Consider the following 22,689-nt stretch of genomic DNA (forward strand, 5'->3'; position numbering starts at 1 on the left):
TAAAGATACAAAACGCCATGCAGTATAACATGTTGTAACGTAAAGATACAAAACGCCATGCTGTATAACATGTTGTAACGTAAAGATACAAAACGCCATGAAGTATAACATGTTGTAACGTAAAGATACAAAACGCCATGCAGTATAACATACTCTAACGTAAAGCTACAAAACGCCATGCAATATAACATGCTTTAACGTAAAGATACAAAACGCCATGCAGTATAACATGTTGTAACGTAAAGATACAAAACGCCATGCAGTATAACATGCTTTAACGTAAAGATACAAAACGCCATGAAGTATAACATGTTGTAACGTAAAGATACAAGACGCCATGCAGTATAACATGCTTTAACGTAAAGATACAAAACGCCATGCAATATAACATGCTTTAACGTAAATATACAAAACGCCATGCAGTATAACATGTTGTAACGTAAAGATACAAAACGCCATGCTGTATAACATGTTGTAACGTAAAGATACAAAACGCCATGCAGTATAACATGTTTCAACGTAAAGATACACAGCATGCTCTAACGTCCTCAATGACCACGGAGAAAACCGTCTCATGAACCAATGTGCTAAAACATTTGAAGTAAGAGTGTAAAACTGTTTTCCTTCTGGACGTTTGGTTGCTGTTCGGATGTGTTGTTGCACCATGAACATTATTGTCCTGGAACCTGGTATATCTATATAGTATACCTGTTAGAAAATGAAAAACATTATAACAGCGGACATGAAAGTCATAACTTCCCCTGTGGGATGTGAACTTTTAAATTCATGAACAAATCATTTGATTAATGTTTACATATGACTGGACCATTGAATGTTATTATTGGTTGGAAATAATAACGACCTCTTCTTTGCTTGAAGTACGGCACTAAGCGGTGAGACACTTCATCTTAAAAGTGAAAAAGTTATTATTTGATGTCTGAAGGTAACACCTTCAGTGAGGCACAAACATCGGATGTTATTTTCCTTCCTAATCCGTTTTTTTGTGAATTCGTCCTACCGGCTACAAAATAATAAATGTAACACCACATGCTTGCCTAGTTATATACCTATTCAGTATTTTAACGTGTAACACAACTGTAATAGAGCATATTGCGACATCAGATGTAGAGAAGGAAATGATAAAACGCATGCTTGTTATACATTCATTTATTTTTATTAATTGTTTACGATATTTGTGTAAATGGTCTATCATGTGATTTTTAAATCATTTCCATTTTATTTGTGATTTATTTGAGCTCAACAAAAGCTCGTAAAATTGGAAAATCGAGACCTAAATCAACAATCAAATAAACTAATGAAACAAGCTAATTGTATGAAAGGATTCCATATTAATGAAAAACAATACGGACAAGGTACTATTCATTAGATTTATTTTAATGATATTTTGTGGAATATTTTACAGAATAAATTGTACAATGTGATCACAGTGTTTAATGTTTTCTCTACATGAACATTATTTAACCCTTCGAAAATCGGAGGTGAGTCATGAAGCCGTACCAAAGAGCAGCTGGTAAACAGTATAGAGATTATGGCTGCATTATAACCTCACAGGGACACCTGTCGACCATTTCATGTCTATAATCAGAGCGAAAATCCATCCTTAATTTCTCTAGAAATAGTGATAACTCAATGTTGAGGACAGTCGCATATTGGACACAGGTGTTTCTATGATCAGACCTAATTAGGAAGTTAGCAGTAAAAAATGATAAATATTATGACGTTAAAAGAATCGAGACTGAGGAACGGAAAAAAACAAACAAAAAAACGCACGCACGACGTGTGTTTTACAATGCTTAAACACTTTGTTAGTGTCAATATTTTTAGCGTTTTCACCTCTACATGAAGGCATTTGTATGGCTTAGACTTTGGACACAAATGTTTTCTATTTTATTGATATATTTGCTTTTTTGTTTTATTTTTTGTCCAAATGATCACCAAAGCGATAGGAAAAACAATTACAAGTAGTGGATTTGGAGATGGTGTTTACTTATTGGAGCTGGTGGCTATCTATCTTAACAACATACGGGAGGACCTTAATCTTTCAGCCACAGTAATTGAGGTGATGCGTCTTGCTTAAATGGTACAATCACGGCATTTTGGAACGATTGCAATTGAAGCTTCCCGATTAGAAATCTGTGTTACACACCTCGGCTTGATCTTCACCCTCACTCTGAAAACAAACATACTTTTCTCTAATATCGTAATAAAAACACATTAAACTGTACGGCTAAAATGTCTATATAACGATCTTATTTGCATAAGAAGCTTAATGTGTAAGTATTGTAATACGTTTCATGAGCCATTGTCAACAATAGGTCATGTTGCGACATCAGACTCGTTCATGGTGTAGTAATGCTTTAACTACATGAGATTTTCCAGTTTTATGCTCAACTACATGGGATTTTCTATTCTCCGTTTTACCGGAAACAATGCGGATTTACTATAACAGGCTGGAATACGCCAATTTTTTATGTATACATATACATATGTTTGATCTACAACGCGGACATTAAGTGTCCTTGAATATCACGTATGATAAACACACAACGAACATAAGTCATTGCTGTAACAATGTACCATACTGAAACTTATAATATTTATATCTGTATTGATTAAAATATTCTACTGATTAACACAAACTACAGACAGATTGAAAAACAAGGTCTGTGTAGGCGTCCATGGAATGAATAAAAATGCTTTTGTGTGGATATCTACACAGCAAAATGACCACTTTCTAGTGCCATTGCTAGTTCGTGCGGTTGTTACGTCAAACATCTTTATCAAAACATTACTATCGTTCTGAATAATGTCAAATCAGGGTGACAGTCTCGTAGGGACATTGATTTTTCAGTGAGTGGAATGGTATGTGAATTTCTACGAAGTATAAAGAGCTTTTGACTGTTCTTCAACACCTTCTTTTAAAACATTCCTTTGATGAAACATTAACTTTCTCCATACTCAACACCTCCATACCCCATTCAAAACTGAACGAATGCTTTTGTTCTCTTGTCATCAAAGTTTTCTTTACAAAGAAAACTTACCCGCCAGTTCTTTTCCCACGATGCAACCAAGAAGGTAAGATTTCCACCACGTTGTATGATAAACATGATTTCCTCTTGTAAATTTTCTGGATAGCAACAATACTGCATCCCTAACCTATTGTTTCTAAATGTCGCGGTTGATTCGATATTCAAATGCCTTTTCCCAATATCACGATTTTTGTGCAAGATGAAAGCAATTAACAAATTTTCAACCCAGAGTTTCGAGAGATGAAGTGAATGTGTCAACAATGCGATGCAATGCAATGCAATTCTATGTTGAACAAATCAAAGCACATACATGAATTGGTAGAAATATTTTCTTCAGGTTGGTCAATAGAATAGAAGTTCTTATAATACTTCCAGTAGAAGATTAGAATGTGACGTCTCGATGACACACTTGTCGCACTATTTTCGACCTTAGTGTGCATAGGATAACAGTGAGGCCGAGAAAGTTGGTCGATTCCGTAACCTCTCGTACACTAAATTACACAAAAACAAAGCTATGGGTTCGTTCTGTACAATGAATATGAAACATATATCTCATACCATTTTAGTTATTTAGAAATATTTTGTTGTTCTTGTTATGACGTCAGAGGCAACAAGATATAAAAAAAGCAGTTTTTGTCCATTAGAATTTGAAGTATTGACTAAAATAATACAAAAAGTTAGATATAAAAGCTGTCAATATATCTGGTTTCTTCCTTGTAACCACTTCTCAATAATAAATAATTGGAACAGAAAGAAAATTTAAAATTTGAAATAAGGGAGAATAAAATCTAATTAATTATTCGTTATCATCTAAAGTTTGTACAAGAGAAAAACAATTGAATAGCACTTTTTTAAATGCAAATTCAGAATTATAAAGAGTATAAGTAATAACGTTAATTGTATCCTACAGTTGTAAGAATTTTAGGTGCTGCACTTCTTACACTTTATGTGTAAATACTGATAGAAATTATCAATGAATGTACCCGTGTCGTACATTCTCCGTTCCCTTTGTGACGGGAGAGATTACATTGTTAACATCTGTTATGACGATGTGCTCCAAGCACCTTGTAATGCTTAGAGATCTCTAAGAAGCCATAACGATCAGTACTTATAACACTTGAATGCACTAGGTCAGTTCTGCAATAGAACATACCTAATATGCTACATTGCAAAAAAAAACACTTGTTTCCACATCAAAGTCTCAATCACACTTGATTACCTTAAACGGCATTGTGTAACACACAGATTTCAGAATTACGTATAAAAAATCATGTTGGACACGGAATTACATAGCTCCACTAACAATGGAAATGCTGACATGGTAGATAATCCTGTGATTGTTGAACAGCAAGTGCTGAAGCCAGCTATTTTTTTCAGACCTAATCCGGACAGGAAAGTTAACTATAAATATTGGGAGGTTGAAAGTAGTTTCAGAGTTGCATCCAGCCTCTGTAAAGATGTTTCCTCAACTACAGACTGCCAGTCTCTGCTTTGTTGCTATTAACGCCCTTGTAGTAATTGGGTCATCACGTAAGTACTCCATTTTGACACAATTTTTAAAAAATCACATGTTACACTAATGACGCATCTATTTTATTATCAAAAGTGTCAGTGTGGATTTTACATGTCATGTGTATCAAATTATCTAACTTGAAATGTTTATTAAGCACTTTTCTTTTTATTTGAGAAAATAATTTTTGAAATTAGGATTCAGTTAAATCCGTAGAATAGTAAACTACACTGAAGGGTCTGAAGTTCATTAGGATTTGATGTTGGTTTGTTTGTTTTTGTATATCTCTTTTATATTGCATGGATAGAGTTTAACAAAAAGTACTCACAAATAGTGAAACAAAGTTGAAATAATCAGACGCATTTCTGTTATTATTAAAAAAAAATTCAAAGAAATCATATTTCCTGTAACAAAACTTGCATCAAACGACCACTGCATATCTGATTTTATCTTCTACAAACGATTTATTAAAGAGAGTGTTTCCTTGTTATGATATAGCAACACAAAACTACACATCTTGTAAGTATTCTATATTGTTGGAAGGTTGATATTGATGGGTTTTTTAAATTCGGACAGAGGGAACGTATGTTCCGCCACCAACCATACACTGCTGTGATAATGCTGTCGCGATTAATGGACGTTGTGTATGTAAACCAAACTTCTATGGTGACAGTACTCACAAATGTGTCCGTAAGTATTCCGAGTACAATAATGTGTGTGATCGCATGTGGTAGGCTCTGTTGGTGAACTTTCAATCCTCGAGATCTGTCGTCACCTGCGTTCCGTGTGCTTGTTGTTCTTATGAAGTTATTCAATATTGAAGTTTACTTCACTTTACTTCACTTTGTGCCTTTTACACAAAGTTACTACAATCCAACCATAGTAGCAGTAATGGCAATAGACTTTTAACAAGTTTTGTTGCCCGGAAAATCATAAAATAAATCTCATTTTTTAACTCAACAATACCCATCACTTAATTCTAGGTAGAGCGAGCCAGTTGAGAATGATGTGGCAACGTGGGCTATCTAATAAGGATTCTGTAGATTGATATACAAAGAAAGGCTAATTTGTTGACGTTGTAATATTCGGTTTGCCATTTTTGTTCATGTCAGAACCGTGCTATGGAAAATGTGGAGTAAACGAAGAATGTGACTTGTACAAATTTACGTGCTCTTGCAAACCTAGATACGTTAAGATTAACAACAAGTGCCAATGTAAGTAAACCTGATAAACAATAATATTTCATTAGTTCAAAATTTTAATTAATCATTTCGTATCAATGTAAAATGTATCATCGGAATTAGGTTTTTGTCATCGCAATTAAACAAGATGCATACACAGACATAGTGTATTTCTTTCTGACATCAGTTTGCAAAGGAATTTTTGAATTTTCTTTAAATACTGTAAAATCATGATTTTTCGTGAAGAATAATTTTACGTTGATATTATTAATCTCTAGATAAATTAATGTACGGATCAGCTTTCTGCAGAATATTTGATATGGATTTTTTTATTATTAAGGTAGTAGATATATTTTTTTCATATCGGGAACATAGAACACCACGAAAATATATGAATTCTTACTTCAGTGCCTTGTGGTGGGGATTGTATTGCAAACGCCAAGTGTAACAACACCACGAACAGGTGTGAATGTGTCAGACCATTCATCGGAAATGCTCACGTCAGATGTTACAGTGAGTATTAAATAGCTTTTGTCTTCTACAAAAGCAGATATGATGAACTGTAAATGTGGGTGTACTCAATTTGACGCAATAACAGTTTCACACATTATCGCTCTTGCTAAAATAAATACATACAGAAATTGTACTTAGTGCAATCTTATTTTCTGCTTGAAAAATGGTGGAATAAAATACCAGCTTAATTATATGTACAGTATACATAAGTTGATTTTAAAGTTCCATCATATCCAATACATCGAGTGCGTTTATTAACAATTAGGCTTGAAATGAATTACAGAAGTATATTTCAACCTAAAACCTTTCTAATACCATAATCCAATAACAACAGATACGTATCGACGATTACTTAATTAACAACGCATTTTGAAAATGATTATGAACAATTAAATACGTATATGGAAAATGAACTCACAAAATTAAGTTTGAGACAACTTGTAAATGTGTAAAAACAGTCTCGGTCATATTTATGTACCGAGTTGCTACAGGTCACGCGCACTTTTTGTTCAAAGAAAAGAAACACGTTTGGCTATAACACTTCTCTACATCCCAACAGATTTATAGGTTGAAATAATTATTCGTCTAAAGTAAGTATTTTGTAAAATAATTGTCCACGAAAAAGCGTTGGCATCGGTCACGATACGTGTCAAGAAAAATAGGCTATACTCGAAAAAATTAATCGCCAATATTGAAATATCATGAAATCAATTTTGGTACAGAAATGTTTATGCATAATGGATTATTGTGTAAATTAACTGTAAATAATATAAAAATGAAAGTAAAGGGCGAAATATTTGTCCATATAAACATATCATTACGTAAAATAAACATCCTCAGACATGTGTTACTGTTTTCCGTTTTTTAAATTCATTTTAGGACCAAGTACGTTTGCGCTCAGACGACCCACACATGTCGTCTCTGAAAAAGACAACTCTGTGAAAATTCAGGTTACCAGAATTGCGGGTGTTTTTGGAGACTATGACGTCACATTGGAAACTAAAGACATCACAGCCACAGTTGACAAAGACTACACAGAAAAAACGCATGTTGTTAAATTCGGAAATCTTCAGACTACCGCTTACGTCTCCATCCCAATCATTGATGATACAGTAAGCTTTTTCCTGGAATATTTATTGTTACGGTGATATATTAGCGCCATTACCAATATCAGTTCATCAGATATATCACCAGTACGCATTGGAGACAAGCAGTTTTTATTACTGCATTTATATGTGGGTGGGCTTATTACCAGGAATTGGCTTATTTCTGGAGGCAATATTTTGTTACTTTTTATTTTGTGAAAGATATCTTACATTGACGCTGACAGGCTGCCGTATTTAATCTCAAATTGATAAATCATTAACAAATATGATTCATAGATTTATATATAAATTGCGTATGTTATGTGTATTTGAACAGATTGATGAACCAGATGAGACATTTGAAGTCACTCTAAAGAGTGTCAATAACGGTGGAATTATCGGAAACATGAAAACGACTGTGGTGACCATACGCGATAACGACTGTAAGATTTTTATCAAAAGTCCTTAATGTTTAAAGATTTTTATTATCATAATATGGAATTTATCAAATTGGTTCAAACATAAATTATATCGCTAACGTACCACACAATAAACTCTTTAATAATTCGACGGAACAACTGATTATTTTATCAGAACGAATATTTAATGTTGTACAAGGTTGTACAAGACACACAAAAATAACATGTTTTGATACAAAGTAAGATTTAGATACAGTAGAGCCAAAAAATGAATGAAACTGCATTCATGACGAGCTTAATGAATATCTCATATGAAACGATTGCAAGATTCTATTTATCACACGCACATTTTAACACGTAATCGTGTGAACAGTATTTTATAAGAATAAAGTCTAGAATGGAAATATTTCCGTATTCATTTCGTATTGCACAATTCATTCGACGCCATAAAGATATGGCGTCACAATTGAAACAATTGGAACTTTTAGTGAATTACAGTTCCCCATTTAGCTGTTATAATACTTAATGTCACAACAACAATGGTTGTCATGGCTGACAACAAGGTGATAACAGGTAGTTTTGGGATAAATCGATATTTCTTCAACAATATTTCTTTTTTACTAAATTTTTGTTTATTTCTATTTGTCTATTTTATCCTTTTTTTCCAAATAATCCTTTATCGAATCTTCGGTGTTAAGCGTTTTGTTTATTGATTTTCCAGTACCATGTGAAGGCAAATGCAAGAAAAACTCGTATTGTCATATTCCTAGTCAGACTTGTCGCTGTAATAGGAATTATGTCTTCTACAAAGGAGTATGTGAGAGTAAGTACACTGTATATAAAACACAAGGAACAATGTATTATACTGTAAGAACGTTTATCTATGTATGTAGCTAACGATACGTATAGTTAGTAATAGTTAAAAGGGACTTTGATGTACCATTAAACAGGTAGGGAGACAGAAGGGCAACGTCTCACTGTTTATATGTAAATGGAGACCACGTGTTATAACAATTCAATATGTGTAAATCTATATACAAGTGTAAGTAAGTTTACTGTTTGAACCTGCAGCCTGTCCCACCACAAATGGACATATTTTGACCCAGTCTTGTAATATCTTGTGATACCTAATTGTACTTTTTAGTTTATGTTACTGCTCTGGAACTCAATAATACAAATGATGGTGATGCCTATTTTGCATTTCTGTTATATAATCATCCATTTGAATCTATCTTCTACATTCTTATTCCTAATATTATTATTATCTGTTATCTTTAACTTTGATTGATGTGTCTGTATACTTGTTTATGCACTGTAAGGAGAGGGCTTTCATAGGCTCTGCCTGTTGCCCAATTCCTACTGTCAATACCACCAAGACAATAAAATATTCTGAAATCAAATAAGTAACAAAGGCCAAGTGTAAGTAAGTTTTGATCGATAACATTGGTACTGAAGTCCGACACAATGGATTGTACGTAAATCATACGAGTAAAAAATTAGATAGTAGATATAGCTTAGTAGTAATTAATTAAACGGCATTGTACAAATGTTCTTTTTTTAATCCTGCTTCAGCTCGGTAAGTGTTGAATTGCGGAAATCCGGAATTCTTATCAAAATATGCTTAAACATATGCTAGGATACAAAAGAGCTGAGATCATCTCGAAATGTTGGATTGGAAAAATAGCATAAACGACAACATCATTTATTTTTCAAGTGAATATCAAGGTTGTACAAGGCACGTGTAGATAGTCAAATAATGAGTTCAACACATCATACTTCCATGTTGTCCTAAGACTCGTTCAATATAGAGGGCCTTAGTCATAAGTACATTGGCCAGGATACATGGGATACATTTGTATCATCTGTTATTATCGCGGTCTTCGTTAATCTCCATTTTGGTGGTTTTTTCCCCTCTAAATTACAATCTTTTTCGGTCTTTTTTACCTAGAGCCCTGTTTTGGAAGATGCTGTGAGAATGCCCTCTGTCATGAGAAGACGTTCCAATGCTACTGTAAACCCGGGTATTATGGAAACCCATTGAAGCGATGTGAAAGCAAGTCATTTTATGGAACAAATTTACAAATGTTTTTCGAAGACTTGAATTGAAAAGCTATGGTTAAATGAAATGTGACTTTCTGTATCTTCTAATTTTTGCAGTGGCATTAATTCCTCGGAAATACTGTAAAACAGAACTCTCCGAAAAATATGACTAATACAGTATATAACAATACTTTTCTCTCCCTCAATCGTAAAATAACAAAATAATTACTGAAGTCTCATTCAGTCCTCTATTTGTCTATATTTCAGGTTTATAAAAACATTTCTTTTTTGTTTTATTTATTTTCTTTTTTGTTTTATTTATTTTCTTTTTTGTTTTATTATTTTTTTTCCTCAAATTTCCTGTCGTCTGTACACTGGTACATTGATCTTACAGAACCGAGCAAATTCAGGCTCGAGAAAGCAGGTGTTACCGTAAACGAGAATGTTGGAGGGTTAGTACTGAAAGTAATCAGGCTGATATCAAGCCTGGGACCGGCCAAGGTCACTTGGGTCGCTAATGATGGAACTGCTGTCCACGGCTATGACTTCATCAATCATGGCGGAGATCTCTTCTTCAAAGATGGCGAGACAGTCAAATTCATTTCCTTGCCAATTGTCGACGATAAGGTATTTTTAAACATAATATATTCTATGAAGACCGCATGAATTCGAGACAAATATAGAAAAATGAGCTTTCCCTCTAAGCAGCACCTAACATTGAGTCTTTATTTCAGACTCTTTGTAAACACTTCGCATTAATTTAGAAAAACAAGTTCAGTATGAACATTTTAATCAAAACTGATTTTTCTTTTTTTTCTTTTGTAAATGAAACGTATTTCTTGCAGTATATCCTTACGTGTCGTATGTCACCAAGCGATACACCCAACTTCATGATAGCCCTGATTAAACTGGAATACCCTGTCCTCTAGCTAAACACAAGTCTGCTCTGTCACCTAAAGCAGCGATTGCACATGAGGTGCTAGTGATCAAACACGTGTATTTTAAAATGGCACGTCGAAAATTGACAAATGTTGAAAGATGGAAAGTCTATGAAAGGGTTTCAGGAGATATGACAAAAATGTTGTTATGTCAGTCGTTATGTTATTTCTTGTTACTTCAGCGTATGAACCAAACTCAAGTGTAGACAGGCAAGGCGAGTTCCATTCACTACTGCAAACAGATACTGAGGACAGCGAAACGTCAATGTTCGCGTAAGTCGGCGTAAAGTCAACAGACGTTTGAACAATAGATAACTCCCTTCGCCCAGTAAACATCCTCTACTGCCAGGAAGGCACGTGATCACCTGACATGGCGAAGAATGTGTTGGATTGATGAAAGTTGACCTTTATTTACTCCGACTGACGGCATAGTCTATGTTTGGTGACCAAGAAATCCATTGTCAGATCGGTCTGTCCTGATAGATGACAATGCAGACCACACAGATCCCGGATAGTACTAGGCTATCTTCAACAAGAACTGTTATAGACATTTTCATGGCCAGCATTTTCACAGACTTGTACCCAATTGAGCAAATATGAGAACATCTAAGACCAATAGTCAATGCACGAGATCTGAAATGACAAACATTCAGGAATGGCAGACGTTTTGTCAGAACAAGCTTCGGCATCTGGTCAACGGGCACAAGACTTGTACCAGAAGGGCTATACCTGATACTGACATATCCATTAGAAATAGATACTTGGTTAATTCTCTTGGTCAAGTCTCATGTTTGGTGATTTGATGAAGCTTCTAATCCTCACGACTGTGTATAAAACAGTCCTATATATCCTGTTGTCATGGAATATTTCTCTTAGCCCAAGATATGGTTGGTCCTTTATGATCATGTGTATTCTACAGGACATTTTTAGTGTCTACGCCATGGCAGCAGAAATATTATAATAAATAGAATAATTGTTTTCTTTTTAACAGCTGTTTGAGAAGACCGAAACTTTCACTGTTTCCTTAGACGACGCCACTGACCCCGACACAATTGTATCACCATCAACGGCTACCGTGACAATATTAGATAACGACAGTGGGTATAAATTCATATAACAAAACAGGCTGAAATAGAGAACGTGTGAAAAACATGTAAATATATAACAAAAAAGGCTGAAAGAGAGAACGTGTGAAAAACATGTAAATATATAACAAAAAAAGCTGAACGAGAGAACGTGTGAAAAACATGTAAATACATAACAAAAAAGGCTGAAAGAGAGAACGTGTGAAAAACATGTAAATATATAACAAAAAGGCTGAAAGAGAGAACGTGTGAAAAACATGTAAATACATAACAAAAAAGGCTGGAAGAGAGAACGTGTGAAAAACATGTAAATATATAACCAAAAAGGCTGAAAGAGAGAACGTGTGAAAAAACATGTAAATACATAACAAAAAAGGCTGAAAGAGAGAACGTGTGAAAAACATGTAAATATATAACAAAAAAGGCTGAAAGAGAGAACGTGTGAAAAACATGTAAATATATAACAAAAAAGGCTGGAAGAGAGAACGTGTGAAAAACATGTAAATATATAACAAAAAAGGCTGAAAGAGAGAACGTGTGAAAAACATGTAAATATATCACTTTTCAAACATATTACGTCATCATTCTGGCCTGTTAGTATAATCACATATAATAAGAGTATTGAAACCTTTGTATTTAAACCTATTAATTTTCGGTATTTTTCCTCGTGAAATAACGGAGGGTGATGCAGGAAATTTACCTAGGAATAGTGCTCACTAACAACTACAGTGGTAGAAATAGCAGAGTGAACATTACCGCAATCGGATATTTTCTCTTTGGTTAAATTTTTGCGGGTTTATTATTACCAAAAATATGAGTTATAAAGGGTCTCTTTTTCTCGTGAAGCAAACCACACCTTTCTCATATTTTTTTCGTGATTTTTAAAAACAGAATTCCAAAATGATAATATAATTCATCGCATATAATTGGTATAAAAAGTACCCCTGTTGTTATGTTCTTCCACAGAGCCATGTCATGGACTATGTAAGGACCATGCCAGGTGTAACGAGGTTAACCATAAGTGTGTCTGTGAGAAGGGATACTTTGGAAATCCATACGCCGAGTGTCACTGTAAGTGGAACATGCCTCAAAGAAGTACAATTGTTAAACTTTATTCGAATTACACAAAATGTCCGTTTATGATGTTTAAGTGTCAGTGTTAGTGTTTCAGGATACTCTACAATCGCAACTCTGAATTAAGTATGTCAAGTATTTGTGTACCATGTCTAATCAACACTCAAGGATACTGGGTATGTCACAGTTGTAGCCTAAAAAACAAGAAAATACCAAAATATAAACACAACACATAAATCAAACTCAAATTAATAAAACTAGAGCAAAATATGAACAAAAGAATGATTTACACGGAGAACCCTGAAAAAGTACAAGTAGAATAAGACCAGATGTCCCGAAAGAATAAACGTCTTCTGCTTAATAGATCCGCCATGTAAACCTTAGTCAATCCAAGTAAGTAATGTCACGTTCTCAAAAGTATACAACAACTAATACATACAATGTTGATAAGTAGCCGTGTTTTCTTCATACCAAGTCAATAACTGTGTGTTGTTACTTCCTTGATGCAGTGCCGTGTTATGGCAAGTGCGTGACCAATGCTCACTGTGATGAAGCTCTCAACCATTGTCAGTGCAACAAAGGACTTGTAGGAGATGGTGAAAAGAAGTGTGGACGTATGTATTTATTCATCAATATTTTTTCTGTTTGTTTGTTCTTTTATCATCCTGTAAATAACCTCGTTTTGAAGCTTGAAGAAGCTTATGGTACCTCACTAAACGGCATGCGGGAGGACCGTCTTATACTATTCTGAGTTATTTTGGTAAAGTATCTTGTCTAAGGATACAGTCACGACAACCTGGAACGGTTTAAAAAGGCAAACTGACGAATACTTTACGAGAAAGATGTCGATGAAAGTTTACGTAATTTAAATTTTTATATCGACATAGAAATCCGTTTTAAAATATTTAGTCATTAGATAAATTACCAGATAATTAACATTTTGTCCCTAGTGTAGATCAATGGGAAATTGGGACCATGTCAGAGTAGGCGGTGACAGGATTATTAATAGCTTCGCTGGAATTCTTCCGAATCGGAGTGTAAAAGCAATATGTATTTTGATAGGGTTATATTTGTACCTGAATGCTTCAATTGGTATACGTCTTTTTATATTCATTTTCTTGAGGGGTGGGGGAGGGGGGAGGGGAGGGTTTTTTAGCACATGTTGTTGCCTTTGTTATAAACACCATTTGTTTTTGTTAGTTTTTTTTATATTAAACATGTAATATTGCGTTTCATTGTTATTTTTTCACAGCTCCATGTGACAACCGCTGTAAGAACTTCCCACATTCCCACTGCAGTGCCAAAACCAACAAGTGTGTTTGTGACGACACATACTACGGTAACCCCTATACTTCCGGCTGTAAGTGTGGAACCAGTTCTCACTATTAAGTCAGACGTCATCCACTTTAATGTAGCACTTAATAAATATCAATAAACCTAACTTGTGCATATTAATTCAAATCGGTGCAGAAAGGCGAAAACATACTCCAAAGACGTCATTACTGCACAGGAGCCAACACAGTCGACAGCAGCGAAAAACAGAATCCCCCTGTAAACACACGAAAAGAAAATCCCGGCTTTTTTCATATTTTACTTTGACGTTTAATACAGCGCATGAACCCATCCGATGTTTTGAGACTATTTTACGCCCGTACCTGTGGCTGAGTATTGCATGGCTATTTCAAACACTTCGACACAGTTACGCTAGTCGGTGAAAATGTGTATATTTCTGGTAGCAATGTCATGTACAAACATAATTGTAACTTTTTAACAAAGAATTTATTGCAAATAAGTCGTTTCAATCATTTGCGCTCGCACCTTAACAACCCTGGGGTGGGTGTTGTACACTGTGGTAATGCCCTGCTATATATATTTGACGTTGTGACTGAATTGTACCTAAACTTGGCCCTAAAGCAAACGACCTTCACCTTTCTGGTTACCTTGAGTACTTCCCTTGCATTCTTGGTTTCTCGTTTCTTTCGTTCATAAATCTAATTATGGTTTTGTTATTTTTTTCGACAAAAATTCTTCTTTTTCTATAGAATTGATAACATATCTCTGGCTATGATGTTAAAGCGGACGCCCCTGACGTCCACCTGTAGACTGATACACGGCTCATATTAAACAAGAACAAACTACACGGATGACCTTGTCACTATTCATCAAGTTATCTGTGTAATAACTCGTCATTACTGAGGGGCCATAGAGATCGCCCTACACAGAGACTCGGATTTTCTCACACTTTATTTTAATTCAGTTTGTTCACACGACCATTCCCTCGCTATTTTGCCTTGTAGGCTATTCAGCTGTTCGGCTTATTTGAAGGAAATTCAGCCCATAAGAAGATAAATGTTCATGTAAATAATCCTGTCTGTAATTTCTGGTTTCTTTCTGGTTATCTCGTGGAAAATTAGTGTATCACTCCATTGCTATTGGCACGCTGTGTAAGTCTTCATTATCAAAATGTGATATCGATAACTCGAATTAGTACATCAATAAACCTTTGTTGGCTACCTTTCCTTAACCAATCAATAATTAGCTCAATGGCAACAGTGGAACTGGAGAATTTAAAGTACGTTTTTGAAGATGGCAGCCATCTTGGGTTTCTGACATACCTGAAAATAACATCACTTGGTCAGGACCATCTCAGAATCATTTCATGCAAGTCTGAGCTCAATCCCACTGGTGGAATTTGAGAAAGTTTGAAATAGGTGTTGCACAGGAAAACTATGATTGTGGAATCATGTTACAAAATGGACTCCCTGGCTGTCGTATTGAAGTTTTGACAAGATAGAAAAATACCAACACTTTGTTGGCTACCTTTCCTTAACATTTCCACCAATTTTTAGCGCATTGGGACCAATGAACTGGAGAAGTTGGAAATATGTTTTCAGGTTGGCAGCCATCATGACCACCTTGGATATCAGACATACATGAAAAATAAGTACATTTGGTCAGGACTATCTCAAGACAATTTTATGCAAGTTTGAGCTCAATCCAACTAGTGGCACTTGAGAAGTTTGAAATGTCAATAGTTTATGCACGGCGGACAACGACGGACAAAACATGATCGCTATAGGTCATCATGACCCTTCGAGTCAGATGACCTAATAAAATACTTACTCAACGGCATTAGCTATGGGTGGGCTTATTACTGGGCATGGGCTTACTAATCAAGGAGCCAACTCGCAGAAACATTGACATAGGGAGGACATACTGCAAGTCCATAAGCGGGGATTTTTAAAAAATAATATTAACCTATCAGCAGGTGATATGAGTGGGCTTATTAACAGGCATGGGCTTATTGCCGGAAAAACAGTCAATAATTAACAAAACTGTTTGCAGTATGGCAATCATTCACTTATTATATTAAACTGTAACAACACAAACACATTTATTTCATTTATTTCTTATATAACGCAAGAATAATTTAATCATTTGCTTGAAGTAAATGAAAATAATAATAATTAGTTTTGCCATACATAAAATTAGACATACAAAGGGCATGACACTTCACCATCTGATACAGAAGTGAACAGGCTATCAACAAAACAGGTAAACCGAGTCAGCATGTCACCAGATATGGGGGAAGTTTGTCAACACACATGTAACAATGAGCAAACGAAAAACATCACAAAGTGAGAGCTAGGATATCTAGATAAATGACATCTTAAAAATGCTGAAATAGCAATGTCTGAAAATACTATTTAAACACTCATTATCTTCCCCAGATTCATACATTACTAATATATAAATATATGTATCCATTTAGTTTAAAATATAATTTATCTTAAAAGTTATGCTACATCCAATTCCTTTAAACATTGTATACATACAACTGTAGAATATTGCAGGCTGTATGCTTATGTTAAATAATTTTCCTTATCAATTAACGAGTGTAAAATTAACGGTATATTAATGGTATAATTATTTTTATTTTAATGACATTTTTCTTTTTTTAAAAGACAAAGTATGTTGTACACAACACACAAAACCATTAATAATAGTAGAAGATTTTTTTTGACATGCATATTGCATTTTAAGTTCATTGTTTCAAGATGTCATTCACCTAAATGAGACAAATCAACATGGACAGTGCATCAGTGTTATGGCAGAGTGATGTCCCTTCATTAGTGAAACTACATATAACGTTCAGACAATAAATGACTAAATAAAATATCAAATCTCAGTACCTCAGGACAACACTATGGAATTATTGAGTGACGAATTCGCAAACTACTACACTATCACTGTACAACCCTATTACAACATTTTTTTTTATCACTTTTTTTTTCTTTCATTTTTTAAGTCCTAGGGATAAATGATGAGGAGGGATGGTAAATAGTATTTACCTTTGTGCAGGGAAATTAATTAACTACAGCATTCTAACTTTAATCAACAACATATCTTATATCAAATTAGTAATACAAATTTTACACTGAAATAAACAGATTTTCATCACGTAAACAAAACCTTATATAAAACTACAGAGCACATTAAACACCACCAATAAAACATTTGATGTTAAAAAAGCTGCAGATGGAAGATCTTAAAATTTATCAATAGGAAGTTGTAATATTACAATCACAGTTTGTAAATACTATCATCAAGTATGTCAATTCCTCCTCCGTGTCTGCTTTTTATCCTTTTATATATAGCACTGTATCATTATAGCGGATGATCTGAGACATTTTTTACGACATGTTAAGATATTCAAACTTTAAACAGAAATTCTACATTAAACCAAAGCTATTACACAGTAACATAAGTTGTGACTTTAGCTAGTTTCATACAAGACAAGATCATAGCCCTAAATTTGTAGCTTAAACTTTTCAGTCATCATACTTTGAAACGGAGTCAAATATCTTATTCCACAATCAAATATTTATAATTTTGTTTGCTTTACTGCCCCTGGAACACCCAGGATCATTTTAGCTTTTAGAATATTTAGACATCAATATGGTACAAAGTATCCTCCATCTTTTTTTTCTTGTATAACTGAATAAGTATTAATTGGAATTAAGAATGCTGTAACTAATACACTAAGTGAATTCTAGATACACATAAACTACCAACTAAACATTGTTGTACAGTGATACTGGTGTAGTGCAGAGTCTATCATCTCCCTGATTATCAACAAAACAGTTCAAGCAATTACTGTTATACAAGAAACCTACAGACATGTATCAGTACATAGATAATATACACAGAAATCATCATAGTAAACAGTCTTAATTCTTTACATATCTTACATGTGTAATATAAAAAGTCATATTCCCATAAAGATTAGTGATAAAAAAACATATTTCTTACACACACCTTTGTAATTCAATATACATGCAAGATTAGGTGTAATGTGCCTCTTACACAAATATCATATACCCTAAGTAAATAATGTCCGCATCAGTATCAAAAGTCCTCCTTTGTACTGTACAAATTACATTCAATTCAGGTACAGCAGGAAACATCTGTCATAATTAAAACAAAGTCAGAACTTTTTCATCTGAAAATTTTCAGAAAAAACTAAGAAAAGTTTTATGAACTTTTTTGGGGGATATCTAGTGAAATGAAAGTGCAAAGTTTTGATGGATTCTGTAGCAGTGATAAAAAGCAACAATTAATGGTAGTTATCATGTCTTTCACTTGTTTTTTCCAAAATGTCAGGTCAAATTTTTTGGCAATTCTGTTTTCATAATAGGTAGTGATACACAGAAACTGTTTTATGTTTCATCAACATCAGCAACCTCAGAACACTCTAGAACAAAGTCAAACTTTTAGAAGTTTTCGATTCCACTACTTCATATAAAATTTTGACAAGTGCTTGCTTTTTTTCCTTTCTTATAAAAACACATCTTGCTATAAAATGTAACCAAAAACAACCAGTGTTTAAGGGGTTCTAACTTAAAAAAACATAATGGCTGAGTTTACAAGAAATCATGTATGATTCTGATTTCAAAATATCCATTGTTAATTTGTTAATAATCCTACTGCACAGAACTCCTCAAACATCTGAACATTGTTGTCTTTGTCAGTCATTAACAAAATACCTCACATCAAGTTGAATATTAATTTAATCATTTGCTATATAATTATTATACAAGAGGAGGACTTGAAATAACCAAGATGACAGGAAGTCATCACTATTGCTGTTTATCTGCTTCACATCCATATACTGAAGATTCTGCTCAGCAGAAAAAAGGCTTGGTAACCTTACTAGCGAGCTTTCTAGCCTGAAGCTTTAGCGACACAGTGTGAGGGACACACGCACACAAGCAGATAACTGACCCCTCTATACAGGCCAAGCTGGAAGATCTCTGTAGATTAAACAAGTCGTTGTCACACAATCTTCCCCAAGCTTCAGAATATAGCCATGCTTACATTGATAAATTTCATCTTTCATACACACTAAATACACAAATCATTCAGGCTTTGTGAACTCTTACTCCTTATCTACAATACAATCATATCTCCTCTTATTTCCATACAAGAACAAAATAGAAAGTTTTAACGTTAACCACATGTCCAATATACTAATATACAGTTATATGATTTAAATTCCAGATGTCTACACCTGAAGTGTGTAGACTACAAACTCCTGAAATGTATAGACTACAAACACCTGAAGTGTGTAGACTACAAACTCCTAAAATGTATAGACTACAAACTCCTGAAATGTATAGACTACAAACTCCTGAAATGTGTAGACTACAAACTCCTGAAATGTATAGACTACAAACTCTTGAAATGTGTAGACTACAAACTCCTAAAATGTGTAGACTACAAACTCCTGAAATGTGTAGACTACAAACTCCTGAAGTGTGTAGACTACAAACTCCTGAAGTGTGTAGACTACAAACTCCTGAAGTGTGTAGACTACAAACTCCTGAAGTGTATAGACTACAAACTCCTGAAATGTATAGACTACAAACACCTGAAGTGTGTAGACTACAAACACCTGAAGTGTATAGACTACAAACTCCTGAAATGTGTAGACTACAAAACTCCTGAAGTGTGTAGACTACAAACTCCTGAAATGTATAGACTACAAACTCCTGAAATGTATAGACTACAAACTCTTGAAATGTGTAGACTACAAACTCCTAAAATGTGTAGACTACAAACTCCTGAAATGTGTAGACTACAAACTCCTGAAGTGTGTAACTCCTGAAGTGTGTAGACTACAAACTCCTGAAGTGTGTAGACTACAAACTCCTGAAGTGTATAGACTACAAACTCCTGAAATGTATAGACTACAAACACCTGAAGTGTGTAGACTACAAACACCTGAAGTGTATAGACTACAAACTCCTGAAATGTGTAGACTACAAAACTCCTGAAGTGTGTAGACTACAAACTCCTGAAATGTATAGACTACAAACTCCTGAAATGTGTAGACTACAAACTCCTGAAGTGTGTAGACTACAAACTCCTGAAATGTATAGACTACAAACTCCTGAAATGCATAGACTACAAACTCCTGAAATGTGTAGACTACAAACTCCTGAAATGTATAGACTACAAACTCCTAAAATGTATAGACTACAAACACCTGAAGTGTGTAGACTACAAACTCCTGAAGTGTGTAGACTACAAACTCCTGAAGTGTGTAGACTACAAACTCCTGAAATGTATAGACTACAAACTCCTGAAATGTATAGACTACAAACTCCTGAAGTGTGTAGACTACAAACTCCTGAAGTGTGTAGACTACAAACTCCTGAAATGTATAGACTACAAACACCTGAAGTGTGTAGACTACAAACTCCTGAAATGTGTAGACTACAAACTCCTAAAATGTATAGACTACAAACACCTGAAGTGTGTAGACTACAAACACCTGAAGTGTGTAGACTACAAACTCCTGAAATGTGTAGACTACAAACACCAGAAGTGTGTAGACTACAAACACCTGAAGTGTGTAGACTACAAACACCTGAAGTGTGTAGACTACAAACACCTGAAATGTATAGACTACAAACTCCTAAAATGTATAGACTACAAACACCTGAAGTGTGTAGACTACAAACACCTGAAATGTATAGACTACAAACTCCTAAAATGTATAGACTACAAACTCCTAAAATGTATAGACTACAAACTCCTGAAATGTATAGACTACAAACTCCTGAAGTGTATAGACTACAAACTCCTAAAATGTATAGACTACAAACTCCTGAAGTGTGTAGACTACAAACTCCTGAAGTGTATAGACTACAAACTCCTGAAGTGTGTAGACTACAAACTCCTGAAGTGTATAGACTACAAACTCCTGAAATGTATAGACTACAAACTCCTGAAGTGTATAGACTACATTACTTTAACTAAAACTTTTTAATAATTATCTCAATTTTTACAATTTCTTGTTAAACTAATAAATTTCACATTAGCATTTTTATAATATTAACAACTAATTATTAGTGGTGATTACAATAGATTAGTAAGAATAAGATATATAATTATTAAAATGATCAACGGAAAAGAATTTCAAATGCTGTGTTATTCAAATAGACAAAAAAAATCTCCCCTTTCATTACTAACATGGGTTTGATCACTGGTTGAACACAAAGTAAGTAATTATCTACACAGATGAAGTTGTCAGTAACACACATTGAATCCAATGAACTATTACACCCCTGACTTATTACACCTACCTATTTAACCCGTATCCCAAACCAATCACATGCAGGAAATACACCTTGTATACATTGATATTTTATACCACTTCCTATAAAATCATCCCTTTTCAAATAAAGCAGAATTATAGTATTTCAATTTTCCATTTAAGAATTTTAGTCTGATATAAACAAAATTTATTCACCACATTACGTACTTTTAATGATAAAATGTATATTGTTTTAATACATTAACACATTTTAAAATTTCCTTATCAGTCGTTATAAAATCTTTAAACAAATACAAAATTAACAATAAATGTATTTTTTTATAATTCTTCATCGCCTGAGAATATAATACATTTATAATTATATCTTAACAATTGACTAAGAATTTTTGATAAATGTATAACTATATTAAGAATTCTGTGATAATAATTTGAGAATAAATATTTTTTCAAATAATCACGTTTTTAATATCTCTTTGCAAAACTTCCTGTGGCAAATATATAGGTACTTATTTTAGTAGAAAATTTACCAGTCTACCATAAAACAATTTCAATAAAAACACCAACCAGATTTTAAATCAGTTGTCAGTACATTATTCGTCTACCAATTGATATATTGATTAAATAGCATTTTTTAAATTGTGATTCTAAACATTTTCAAAAGGATGTATTACTTAAATATAAATTTATACATTCTGTATAAAATAACTGAGAACCAAATCTGATGATCATATGTAACAATGAGTGTTCAGGATGAATTTTTGCATCAAGGTAGCCTTCAACTGAATATTATGTGTTAAGTTTTCATCCAAAAAATACAAAATTCTTTGACAGCATTTGTAATTGAGAATTGTTACACACATTTTCAGGTAAATTCTTTAGAAAAATCAGCAACTGTACCACACTTGCTTCAGAGCGACAATGACCTGGATCCTTAACACATTAAAGGATTATTATGTATCAATGTCTATTGATAAATCTATTACAAGATCAATAAAGTTGTGGAATGTAGTAATGATAAAATGTCTATGAACAATACCTCATCATTATGTTGTAGTGTTACTAGCATGTATATTTTCCACATAATATTAATGAAAATTTAACAATTATGATTTCTTTGATAAGGTGCCTAAAATTTTATATATCTCTTATTTATAAATTTAAGTAATAATAA

The sequence above is a fragment of the Ylistrum balloti genome, unplaced genomic scaffold (assembly GCF_031769215.1).
Source record: "Ylistrum balloti isolate Yb309-2 unplaced genomic scaffold, AGI_CSIRO_Ybal_v1 Utg370814, whole genome shotgun sequence".
Taxonomy (NCBI): Eukaryota; Metazoa; Mollusca; class Bivalvia; order Pectinida; family Pectinidae; genus Ylistrum; species Ylistrum balloti.